Source organism: Xyrauchen texanus, chromosome 13 (assembly GCF_025860055.1).
Source record: "Xyrauchen texanus isolate HMW12.3.18 chromosome 13, RBS_HiC_50CHRs, whole genome shotgun sequence".
NCBI lineage: Eukaryota > Metazoa > Chordata > Actinopteri > Cypriniformes > Catostomidae > Xyrauchen > Xyrauchen texanus.
The window spans coordinates 32,877,010-32,891,081 of NC_068288.1; the positions used below are offsets into that span (position 1 = coordinate 32,877,010).

The following is a 14,072-nucleotide window of genomic DNA, read 5'->3' on the forward strand; positions in this document are numbered from 1 at the left end:
ATGGGAGGCAAAACCAGTAATCCCACTGCAGCAAAAACAAACCAACAGAATGATTGGAATTCATCTCTTAGAATATTGGAGATGCCCGGTGGCAAATATAAGCCAATCAAAAGAGTAAAAACCTGAGAATAAAGGAACACACCCTGGGTTAGAAATGTAGAAAAGAAGGGAACACTGGAGAAACGGGGTCTTTTTGAGCGGAGCTTACGGATGAAGCAGACTAGATCGCCAGCTGGCTGAATGATTTTTGTACTTATTCTTTCTTGTTAATAAATACAATTTTTACTTTGAAAACTTGACTTCGTATCCTCAACAAAGCAACATGATACGAGGTGGACGCTTCCTTAATTTCCACGCTTTCTGTCATTTTTTTGGGGGGCTTTTGGGATTTACTCTGTATGGGTGGATCTGATTCAGCTCCTTGCGCCCTTTTGTTTGAAGCTGCAGTTGTGTAGCAGTACTCCTTAATTTCTTATCATAATATCAATCAGCTCAGGGTGTATTCAACTACAAAATCAACAGGTAGAGATGGAATATAAATTGTCAAACTAAAGAAACTCTGGACTCATGTGAGAGCACGCAACAGTTTGACTTCTCAGTCTGTCATGGACGTCAAGTAAAAACCGCTAAAACGAGCGATCCAAAAGAGAACAACCATTGTTCTTGTTGAACTTGGCGTAAAATGTCATTTCATGCTCAACTTGTTGGTGCACTTGTTGGCTGTCATAACAATTCAGAATAGTTAATGATATTATAAACGTAACTCACCTCTGACATCAACACACACAGGTATGTATACACTGTGTATAAAAAAAACAGTCATCTCGACTCGGTGAAGTATCGACATGTTTTTGACCATTTTTCCAAAGTAATACCTTAAACATTACCCGCTAAGAATAAACACAGATGAGAGTGAAAACACTGTGGACCAGAAATTGAAAACAGTCGAATTGAACACTTCTGATTTCAGAGGGGATACAGAATGCCTAGTTTTTTGCATAAAAAGTAGCCATGTAGTGAGTACAATGAAAATATATGCTCAGCATGTTCTTTGAAAGCTGACAGCAATCACAGTAAAGGACATTTAAAAAAATCATTACTTCAAAATCATTACATCATTAATTTTATTTAATAAAGATGCACTCCTACATTTTTTGAAGTATGTGAAGTGGCTTACATTGGCTTTCACTGACATCTAGTGGCCTGGATGCTGCATCATTAAAAAAAAGAGTAGTTTTCGGTAGCCAATGCCATTGTACAAATTCACTATTTACTACAGTAAACCAGGATTAATTTAATCTATGTATCCATTACAGGGCAGTTACTGAGATTTGAGGCCCAGGTATTAGTTTTTGCGTGTTCTGGTCGACTGTGTTGTCTATGTGAGCGTACTCTTATGACAGGTAGCGGATTCGAACACCGTTGACACATTCCCACTACAACCTCTTTGTAATACTCTTCTAGTAGAGTCAATGGCTGGCGTATTCGCCGACAATGCGCACAGACGATGACCGTGTATTGAGAAAACCTGACCGCACTGGATTATGACTAAATTTATGTCACGCATACTATGCGCAATACACACACACAGCATTTGTAAAAGTAATTCAAACAACACTTTTTCATGATCAGATTTTTTTATTTTTTAATACAACATTGATATTGAACAGTTAAACACTTTTGAACAATTACATTTTGTGTAGGCTATTTTCTTATTAACCAGTGAAACACGTGAACTGAACAATTAAAGCACTGTGGTAGTTAATATGCTACCAAAATGATCAACAACTATACAAGATAATAACAAGGTGTATCAGTAAATGAACAATTAGGCTATATTGAACAAATGAAGCTAGCATCTTAACTTAAATGTGTTTGTCTATTGCTAGGCACCTCTTCCCAACACTCTCCATAGAATGGTGTGCTGCTGGGCTGGTTAGCAGTGGTTTCCTCAATTACTTTTCTCATTCACAGTACAGTCTACACTGTCACCATCAGCCTTGATTCCCCCAGTTCCGGAAAATCCATTCCTTGATGAATCATAGATTTACAAGCAAATCATTTTCATCTTCACTGTCCAATGAGCTGGTATCAGCAGAAAAGGATGGCATGGCTTTAAAGCTGTATGCTGCTGTGGTGCCAAACTGTTGCAGAACTTCATTAGGTAGTTTATGCTGGTAACAAGTATCACCAGCCAGCTTCAGTCCGTACCGCACAAGGAGTATGGAGTTGAGAGTGTGCAGTGACAGTCTATTTCTTAACTTTGACTTGACCACACTCATTTGGCTGAACAGCCGTTCAACCTCTGCATTTGAGTGTGGCAAGGAGAGGGCTGCCAGTGCAGCTTTGCACAGTTCTTCGAATGGTTTTAACCCTGAAGCGTCTGTGTAGTTATACACTTCGCTCCAAAATTCAGTGGAATTTTCAGTTGATTCCCACCTCAATAAATGGATATTTCTCCATTGGGAAACAATTTTGTCAATTGACTGTGGGTGGTATCCCAGTAGCTCAGCTACTTTAATAATTTCATTGGTGCCTTTATTGTGTTTTAGTGTTTCCTTAACACTGAACAGGGCCATGTTTCGTAAGGTTTCGAGATTGTCTGGGAGCCTTCCTTGCAGCTCCTTGCTTAGAGCAACAACATATGATGTATCGTTTCCGAATTACTTTTTCGTCCTCTGGCGCAAGGCTGAGTTGGGACATTGTGCTTTCGAAAAGGTACCCAAGATATGGAGCTGGACTGAGATGTCCATCAATGGCATCCTTCAGGACATTCATTTTTGCCATTGGGTTGACTACTCTGCTACAAATTGATGATATGAAGTGTACCAGATTGTCTAAAAGCTTGACAGGATCTGTATGTTCTCCCTCAAATGACTTCACTGCAACTTGAACTTCAGACAGAATTGATTTTAAGAATGTAAGGTAGACATAGTTGGTCTTGTCCATGTACATGGCATGGAGCACATCTGCCATATAGCAATGCTCACTGGCCTTGGTCAACTCAAAGTGGAGTTTCAGTTCTTCCCACTGGTCCAATATACAAGTTACCGCAGGCTCAATCGATATCCAACGTGTGGCACACACTTTGGTGATCTGCAGGGGTTTCTGACCACAATTAATGGTGGCATACACTGCTTTGTATGCCTCTCGCTGTTTTGGGGAAATAGAAAACCAGTTGTAGGTTTCCCTGATTAAGTATTAAACACATCTAGGGATGGTTTCTTTGGATGCTGCCAAAGAATGGCACACACAGCGGATGAGTACCAAATTGGGCAAAGCACATTCGTCCTTTAAAATCTTGTGTACGCCATTGTGCACCCCAGTCATCACAGACGCATTATCACCTGAAGATTCTCCTTTTTAAGGCTACACTTTTCAAGAAACTCAACTATTGCCTTTGCTATTGATCTGGCATCGCCCACCTCCAATTCAACCAGCCCAAGAAATGTGGACACAATTGTTCTTTTTTTAGCAGTAAAATACAGAATCAACACACCCAGGTATTTTGAGACACTGACATATCAGTGGACTCATCCAAAAGGAGACTGAACCTCTCATCCCCCACATCTGATGTTATCCTTTTCAGAAAATAAGGAGCCAATACTCCCTTAATCATTTCTGTGCACTTGGTGCGGTGCATTTGGAAGTTTGTTGCTGCAACAGAATCTGAAAAGGCAGCATTGCAAGCCATACCTAAATGGTTGCATGCTAGCAGTGAACAGTGTTCTGCAATGAACATTGCCATAGTAGCTTCTGCACTTTTGGAGTTATCCACTTTCTTAACTAGCTGCGGTAATGTAGACTGCTTTGCGGGGTTATATGGTTTTGATTTATTTATATGCTTTGCTGTAGCACAATGTTTTTTGATGTCATACATTTTTGCAAGCATATCTGATTTGCAATACGCACAGTATGCTCGACAGTCATCCCCAACTACTGGTTTCAGCCACCCTTTAAATTCATGTAAAGACTCCCACTCTTTTCTGTATTTCTGGCTGTACAGTTTTGATTGAGACATGCTGATAGATGAAATGAAATGCGTGCTACTGCTGCTGCACTCAGCCAACAATTTTTGCTGCTGCCTGCCCACGCAGCCTCTGTGTCCTGGGTATATAGACCTTATGTAGCCCCACCCCTGCTCTCGTTGTCTTTTGTCTTCCTATTTTCACATTTCCACAGCGATCTTAAAGGGTAACTAAACCCTAAAACAACTTTTTTTAGTTAATGATTCAGTAAGACTGGGGCTTTATTAACGCTGTTCATTTATTCAAGTAATTTTGTTGACATAATTTTTTTGACATTTGGGTATGGAATGATATTCCGGACATTATTCAAAAGGAATTGCAAATTGTATTTGCAATTGCGTTTTCAATTTGTGGACGCATAAAATGTGACATAATCCAAACGCAATTGCAAATCGCGCATTACCGTTTGCATTTTCGTTTAAGCGAACGCACAGTGACTGCCAGATTTGAAATGGAAAAGCAAAGTCCGTTTGCAACTGTGTTTCCCATATCTTACCAGTTTTGGCCCTGTCATATTTAAATAGCAATTTCAATTACCACGTCTGCTTTTTCACTTTCTCAGCGTCGCGTATGTAGCCAGCCAAAACTCAAATGAATACTAATTTTTTTTTTTTTTTTTTATTGCAATATTAACAAACAGAACAAGACGATACATACAAGAAATATAAACAATCTTTCAAAACAAAAGAGAAATTATGGTTCAGAATACATTAAGAGAGGAAATGTGAAAGAAATTTAAATATATTCGACAATAGTCTAAAAAGAAAAGAGAGTAAGAGAAGAAAGAAAAAAAAGAAGAAGAAGAAGAGGGCACAAAAAAAAAAAAACATTAAGAGAGAATATTAAACATGGCACAAATTCTGGATGTTTTCATTGCTTTCTTGTTAACAGAAGTTGAAATTGTATTTAAATACATCTTCAATTCTTCTTTGAAAAAGCTAAAGTGGGGTTTACTTTTCATATATTTACATTTATGGATATGAAACTTTCCAATATATAAAAGAAGGTTTATACAAAAACATGCATTAATTAGATTCTTGTCTTTAACATAAAATCCAAAAAGAATGTGTCTATATGATAAAGAAAAGTTACATAAAACCTTTTGGACAATCAGAGCATCAATATTGTTCCAGAAAGACCGAGTAAAAAGACATTCCCAAAACAAATGATCAACAGTTTCAGAGGAGGCTTCACAAAAAGAGCAGGAAGTATCAATATCATTTCTAAATTTCTTTAAAAAAGTATTTAACTGGATAAAATCTATGAATAATTTTATAGGATATTTCTTTAACTTTATAAGTTAGAAAGAATTTCTGAGGATGTGACCAAACATATGACCATTTAATATCATCAAAAAGGTTATTCCAATAAGAAATGGAGGAAGGAATTGAAGTAACAGGGTCCAAAAATAATGACCTAATTTTATAATTTGATTTATGTATTGAAAAACAAATAGAACCAACCACAGTAGATTCAGGGCTAGGGGGAGAAACAGAAGTCACTGTAGCACTATTATTGTTTCTAAACAGCATACAGATTTCCAAAGAGAAGGCCTTGAAAACTATATTAAATTCTTTACTAGATACTGGGAATTGGTATCCTGAAACAAAATCGGAATAATTAAATAAATTACCTTCACTATCAAATAGCTGGTTTACTAATATCACCCCATTATTGAACCAGTTTTCAAGAAATAAAGATTTCCTCTTATGAAGAATATAGTTGTTCCAAATTAAAAAACTGTGTGGCGAGAAATTATGCTTGTAAATAAGTTTCCAAGCCATAAGCATCTGCTGATGATAATTGGAAAGTTTGACAGGAAGTTTACTAATTGAATAATTGCACATTAAAAGAAAATGTATACCTCCTAATTGAGAAAAAATATATCTTGGGATTATACTCCAAATAGAAGATTGATTGTGAAGGAAACGTTTAAGCCAATTAATTTTCAAGGTATTGTTAAGAGAATCAAAATCAATGAAATTTAAGCCACCTTTATTATAAGAATTCAAAATAACTGATTTTCTAATAATCAAATGGAATACTAATTCCCTTAGTATTTCCATTTCCGATGCCTTACACAGAAACCTGTCAATCAGGGTCAAGGGTGGGATTATGCTATGGGGCGTGTTTGTCTTGGGAAGTGACATCACTCACAGTCGACGGTCAAGAAGTGATGCCCTGAACAGATGCCGGTTTATCAAATCAAATCACTTTATTGTCACACTACCATGTACACAAGTGCAACAGTAGGTGAAATTCTTGTGTGCAGTTCCGAGCAACATAGCAGTCATGACAGTGACGAGACATATACCAATTACAGTAAACAACATACTTACACAACACAATTTACAAATCAAATGTACACATACTTACACAACACAATTTTTATATACAATGTACAGTAAACAATACACACAATATACAATACAATAAGTAGGAGTATATGAACTATATATATATATATATATATATATATATATATATATATATATATATGAAGTAGTATATTGAGGAGAATATGTTGACAGTCCAGTGTGAGATTATAGATGAATAAAGTGCAGTGCTAATTATTGATCCTGATAGACTGTGAGTGATGTCACTTCCCAAGACAAACACGCCCCATAGCATAATCCCACCCTTGACCCTGATTGACAGGTTTCCGTGTAAGGCATCGGAAATGGAAATACTAAGGAATTAGTATTCATTTGAGTTTTGGCTGGCTACATACGCGACGCTGAGAAAGTGAAAAAGCAGGCGTGGTAATTGAAATTGCTATTTAAATATGACAGGGCCAAAACTTCGTAAGATATGGGAAACACAGTTGCAAACGGACTTTGCTTTTCCATTTGAAATCTGGCAGTCACTGTGCGTTAAGCTTAAGCGAAAATGCAAACGGTAATCGCGCGATTTGCAATTGCGTTTGGATTATGTCACATTTTATGCGTCCACAAATTGAAAACGCAATTGCAAATACAATTTGCAATTCCTTTTGAATAATGTCCGGAATATCATTCCATATTTGGGTATAAAGTGTTTTAATTCTACAATATATGGTGTAAAAACGTCTGAGTGCTGCCTTCTTCAGGTTGAACGGTGGCTACTGCAGTTGAATTTTCCTATTGGAAGTTGCGGTGCCCTTGCCCTGATGTAAGCAGGTACCAGCTCACCACGCCCTTGCCGTGTGTTGTTTGGATTAGAGTCACTTTCCAAAAGTTGCTAAAAGTTGCCAATTTTTTTTTTTTAAATTGCTAAATTTGTTGCTAGGTGCTTTTTGAAAAAGAAGTTGCTAGGGTAGTCTGAAAAGTTGCTAAATCTAGCAACAAAATTGCTAAGTTGGCAACACTTTCACTTTCAGTGGGTCATGTGATGTTAACGTGGCTGCCCTCATGAGGGTGCCCCTGCCCCATGTAGAATATGAGCTTTTATAAGGTTACTGTGATATGACTGAAATCACACATGTTGAGTGGTCATGATTTTATAGGCATGCTTCAAAATTACTAATCATTTCTTTAGAAGAAAACTTTTTTAAATGAGGGGGGAAATACTAAATGAACCTTTAACTAGCTAAATTAATTAAATAACTAGCTTATTTTCAAGCATTAAAACCCTTTCTCTAGTGGTTTGGAGCTTATGTTGAGAAGCTACCTCAATTCACTCCTCCACTCCGAGGAGCCCAATTTACTGAGCTGCAGCCCTCTATCGCCATTACCAAAGAAGGGAAGCACAACTCCTCTCTGATCTCCCCATTCCGTCCGGATTTTCTCCATTTATCAGCTGTTTGCATTCATATTTTTAAGAATAGGAGATTCCTCCCGTCGGCGACATTACAGGTAAGATGTATCGGAACAGTTTTATTTACTTATCCGCCCTGATGTGATTAGCACTGATATAATTTACTTATTAATTTACAGCACGTTTATTTGTTATTACTGCACGATTGAGCCAATGCAATAAATAAGCACCGCCAAATAAATGTAAGCAAACTGATACTGCTGTTTGACTTGAACGCAACGGTAAAAGAACCTGAGATAGGCCTACATGTAATAGAATTATGGCTCTGTATAGGCCTATTGCTTAATGATATTTTCTGTGGATGGTGTGAATGGCCAAGCTCTGCACAGGCGAATGAAGCTTGAAACACTGGAAATTATGAGTAGGGCAGTTATCATGTCACTAATGCTATTGACTATTTGCCAAAGGTTTGAAAAGCCAACGCAAGTCTGCTGTACGGGATATTTTACATTGGACGATGCCTGCTGTATAATGTATATTGCTTATGTTATAGGCTAGAGAACACATTGGCACTCAATTATTATTGTCATTTTTGTTATTTATTACTTAATTTTTATGCCAATAACTTGACAAAACACGTTTTTTTTTAAGCCCGTGCAACAGTTTAGGACAATTTTTTATACACCAATAAATGTAGGCTATAGACTATTACACCGATGGGTAAATTGGTTTTACTTTTGTCATTCGTTGGATATTCAGGTTTATACACATTAAACTTCAAGACCTTGGCCTAAAGATGGTAAACCAACTGCAATTTACTCAGAATATTACTCCCTCTATTGCACATGGCTTATTTTGGGGAGTTTTATTTGGAAGATTTAATTAGACTATTTAATTGTTTTATATAGAATATTGGGTCTGTTGTACGGAGAACACATTTTTTGGAGCGAGGAGGAGAGATAATCGTTAACAATCATTCAACGAAATGAATATGAATCAATGTAGAATACGAGTGAAAGCACCCCAACTATCTCAATAATGGCATAACAATTTTCATCAGTTCATCAGCCTCTTGTTAGCTATTGTTGATGGCATAAATTAAAATGACTACATTTCTAAAATGCAGAGTAATCAATTGATCGAACAGATAGGCCTACAGAGAGCGTGCATAAAGCAAACTAGGTCAAAGAAAGAATATAATATTAATAATGCAAAAAAATATCACGTTATGATAATCAGCTGTTATGGCAGAAAGCGGGAGACTTAAAGTGAATCATGCTCTCGTTTTTTTCGAGAATTGCCCGTTGATAGGCTACTAGCACATGCCTTATGAATGAACGAACGAACGCAGGAATGACATGGGTTTTTGCATTCTGTCCCACAATATTAGGATAATTTAAAATACATTTATATTACTTTATAACTATTGTGAGAATTGGAGTGTCATTTACAGTTAATTTACAGTAGATGACGCTGTTGGTTTTCAAAACCCATATGTTGAAATAAAAAAAATACATAGTCCTATTTTATCATTAATTTAAGTCCTAAATAATTTATTTAGCCATGCGTTATAATGAAGGCTTTGAAAAATTGACCAACTTTTTGAAATACAGATTTGAATGACAGCAAATCAATCAACATCAACACAATTTGTTCATCAGTGCGGATCAGTCCTACATTTGTTTGAAATGACACGTGAGGTACAACACAAAGTCACTTACGAGTCATAGCACTAAAATCAAAATTATCTTTCCTAATTATTTCAATACAATGACCGCATTAGAGTTGAATCTTTGCCGTAGTAGGATTAGTTATTTTTACCTCCAGTTTCAACACGACTGAAACAACATGTTGCTCAGTTAGACTCCTACTACATCTGTTTGCAATTGACCATGAGGTACAACACAAATTTATATCACTTACGAGCCACAGCACTAATAAAAAATTATAGGGCTACACTATTTTAAAATGCATCTCCTAACATGTACACCAATAATAAATGACCGAGCCAATGAGAATACATCATGGGCGGGATGACACTTTTAGCCACGCCCTTGTAAGCTGCAGCCAGGGATACCTGCAACCTTGTTAAACATCTTCGGACACATCTAACTGCCTATGCAGGGTACACTCAGGTTAATGCAACGTAATTGAACCTAAATGCTTAATATCTTAACATTTTCAGATTTACTGTTTCTCTGAAAAATCGAACGTTGCAGTGGTTGTTTTGTTCCCCCCATTCACAAATGCATGCTGGCGGAAACTTCGAAAACTTTTTTCAAAACTGTGTGTGTGTATGTGTGTGTGTGTATGCTGCTCAAAACAGTCTTTTCAATGTTACAGTATCTTTATTTTTGTTACCAACAATCAGATAATCACAGGAATAATGGAATAAAAGTTTAAACCGTTGCCGTTTGAACTGACAATATTTTCTTAGAACCACTTTTGCTATGACAAACGTGATACTTTAGCTGGTATAGTATTGGAAGATATGATTATTAGGGATGGGCGATACCACTTATTTTCTTTTTGATCGGATACCAAATACTTTTAGACCAATATCACCAATATTGATCAATACTGATACCTATATTAAATTGAATTTTTACAAATTCTTTGGATAAAATTAGTAACTTTATTATTACTTACATTTTTTATATATGTATGGGCCTAAACAGAAAATTATTAGGCTTCTTTTCTACCTTTTAAAAAATAGTTACTATAAGCCACATATTAAACCTCAAAACTAACCATAGATATTAATATATGGTTACTATTAATACAACTAAGTTACCATGGATTCTGCAGTAATGCTGTAGTAAAACCATGGTCAATTGTATCAAAACATTAGTTACTGCCAAAAAAAAACAACAAAAAAAAAAAAAACAGTCGTGGTTACAAGTTATGGTTAATACAATATTACTACAGTAAATCTATGGGTAGTTTTCATAAGGGTATCATTTATTAACAAGGATTAAAGATCGTTATCAATGTTTTAAGAACTCTGAATTTAAGTTAACCTGTAAAAATTGTCAAACAAGCCCATTATAATACATGTCACATCTAGGTATGTTTTTCTGTCATTACCTCAGGAAAGCACTGCTCCCTATTTGAAAGACTAAGGGAGCACTATCTGACTGCTAGTGTATTTTAGCATTTCTGTGCATCAAGATGACTTTCACTTTGCACAAACACCAACACCTCCTGCAACCCCCCTCCACCCTCCTGCTACTCAAACTGCACTTAAGATCTGTGAAGATGATGTGAGCCGGGTCTTTCGGAAACAAAAGACAAGGAAAGCTTCAGGTCCAGATGGCGTCTCATCAGCATGTCTTCGATCCTGTACTAACCAGCTGGCCCCCATCTTTACACAGATCTTCAATAGATCACTGGAGCAGTGTGAAGTCCCATGCTGCTTCAAATGCTCAATCATTATTCCTGTCCAAAGAAACCAAAAATCACAGGACTTAATGACTATAGACCTATCACCCTGACGTCTGTGGTCATTAAATCATTTGAGAGACCTGTGTTGGCCCACCTGAAGAACATCACTGGAACCTTTCTAGTTCCCCTTACATTTGCTTATCAAGCAAACAAGTCTGTGGATTATGTAGTCAACATGGGATTGCATCATGTCTTGCAACATCTGGGCAGACCAGGGGTATATGCAAGGATCCTTTTTGCGGACATCAGTTTGGCTTTCAACACCACGATCCTAGTTATACTCTAGAAACAATTACACCAACTCTCTGTTCCCACGTCTATCTGTCAGTGGATCTCCAGCTTTCTGACGGACAGGCTGCAGCTTGTGTGACAGGGGAAACTCACTTCCAGCACCTGTACAATCACTGGTGCCCCCAGGGATGTGTGCTATCCCCACTACTCTTGTCCCTCTACACAAATGACTGCATTGCCAAGGACCCCTCTGTCAAGCTCCTGATGTTTGCAGATGACACCACTGTCATGGGCCTCATCCGAGATGGTGATGAGTCTGCATACAGAAGGGAGGTTGAACAGATGGCTGTCTGGTGCAGCCAAAACAACCTTGAGCTGAACACGCTCAAAACGGTGGAGATGATTGTGGACTTTAGGAGGAACACCCCAGCACACACACCCCTCACCATTCTAAACATCACTGTGGCAGCTGTGGAGTTATTCAGGTTCCTGGGCACTACCATCTCACAGGACCTGAAGTGGGTGACACACATTGACTCCATTGTGAAAAAGGCCCAGCAGAGGTTGTACTTCTTTCGCCAGCTGAGGAAGTTAAACCTGCCACAGGCGCTGCTGATTCAGTTCTACAATGATACATTTGAATGGGCGATTTTAAATGTCTCAGACCCAGGATTGGCCAAAGTCCAATTGTCTTTGATTTCCACGGCCTGTTACTCACTTGGCAGAAGTGTGCAGATACCGCCTTCTCCACAGGGGGTAATTGGGCATAACCGCTTTCTTCCCCACGATCCACATTAAAGAGGATGGCATGACTGCTCTTCCACCACCCGTGTAAGTACGCAGAGCATTTCCTCTCTACCGCTGGGGGGAGGGGCGGCAGCAGCATCTACTGACAACTCGCCTGATGCTGCGAGAGACGTGGCATCGTCATTATCATCCACAGCGTCAGAACCGCTGAACGAGACATAGCGTAACGGAAAACATGTGGTTTGGAAAGATTGAGGGGCTCGCGGGGTATGTTCTGTCACGAGGACCATCTAAAATTCATCCTGCTCGACCTTGCGTCTCTGCCGTGCATCCTCGTGTGAATCCTCGGGTATCACAGAAGAGGCTGGTGGGAGGGTGCGTGAGGTTGAATCTTCCCTCAGAATGTGCGAAGCATTTGAGACTCATGCCCTTACAGTGAGGACAGTCTTTCTCCATGAGAGCTGTCTGCGTGGGCGCAGCCCAGACACTAAATGCAGCTCTCATGCTGATCTGACGGTGGGATGTGCCTGTCACAAAAGGAACACTTACGGAACGACATCTTTAAAAAGACACGAACACATAAGTGATACTTTTAGATATATAAATATATAAATTAATATACATTTAGATTTAAATCACACAATATACAATACACAATATATGATTGCTTTGTAAGGATACACAAACCCTGCTGAAGCACTGCGGGGAATCAGGATGCTAAGGCCCTTTCACCAGTTAAGGAGGTGTGATGTTCGCTGGAGAACTGCAGGGTAGTGGAAAGTCTTCAGCGAAGATTCTACACGCTGACTCAGGTATATTGACGGCAAAGGTTTAGGGCTTCTAGACAAGAGATGATCGCTGTCTTGAAGGAAGAAATTGTGAGGAAATTGTGTTTTTGCACCTGTTTTTATACTGGACAGTTTCACGCAAAACCAATATTAGAATAGGCACTTCCCATATGCATTACTTCCCATATACATTATTATTTGCAATGTCAAGTGTATTGCGTCATAAGGGAACAGAATGTTCCCCCTATGTTTAATGTTTAATGGAACTAAGGGGAATGGCCATGTACACGGATCCCACAATCACAATCTCTTAGACGACTAATATTATTCAGAATGATTACTATCGCAGCTTATCTATTTCTAAATAGCAGTTTTGCTTAGTTCTATAGATCTGTATACAGTTAATTAATGCAATATTATCTCTAGACAGTGGTAAACAACTAATACTGTTTAATTTCTTTTCTTAGAAGTCCTTTGTTTTCAATGTTCACTTGAGAAAACACAGACTAATAGTAATGAAATAGAAGATAAACAAACACCTTTGGTGTAAAGGTGCAGTTTATTAAACAAACGTCCGGTATCCAGGACGACAGGTGTCAGTATAGAATCCGAAGTATTACTTGGGCCAAAGGGACAAGTGAGCCAGCTAAATTCTAACTCTGTGCACCTCTTAACATAGCCTGACATAGTGATTTAGTTGTATTATACTATCTCAAACCATGCCATATACTCTTAAAACATGGCAAAAGACAGTATTTACTTAAGTATAGTTGAAGTATAGGATTTCCCTTGAAAAGTGTTTTTGAATATGTTCTGTAACTGTCAAATATCTGCTTTCAAATAAGTAAAATCCACTTTTAAACACACCATGAAAACTAAATGGGAATTTTAGTTGTGAAGCATCTATATGCTATGCCCTTTTTTCAAGATGTAATATAAGTCTCAGGTGTCCCCAGAATGTGTCTGGGAAGTTTCAGCTCAAAATACCCCACAAATCATTTATTATACCATGTTATAAATGCGTCTTTTTGGGTGGAATGAAAAACACGCTGATTTTGTGTGTGTCTCTTTAAATGCAAATTAGCTGCTGCTCCCTGCC

General features: G+C 37.9%; 1 protein-coding gene across 4 annotated transcripts in view; it reads left to right on the plus strand.

The window, feature by feature from the left end:
• Positions 1 to 7,636: 7,636 nt before the first annotated feature.
• LOC127653591 (beta-1,4 N-acetylgalactosaminyltransferase 1-like) overlaps positions 7,637 to 14,072 on the plus strand; it is a 29,380-nt gene continuing 22,944 nt past the window's right edge. For all 4 annotated transcript variants that reach the window (XM_052140314.1, XM_052140315.1, XM_052140317.1 and 1 more), the window contains exon 1: positions 7,637 to 7,861. The gene's annotated coding sequence lies outside the window, so the exon portion shown is untranslated. The remainder of the gene's footprint in view (positions 7,862 to 14,072) is intronic.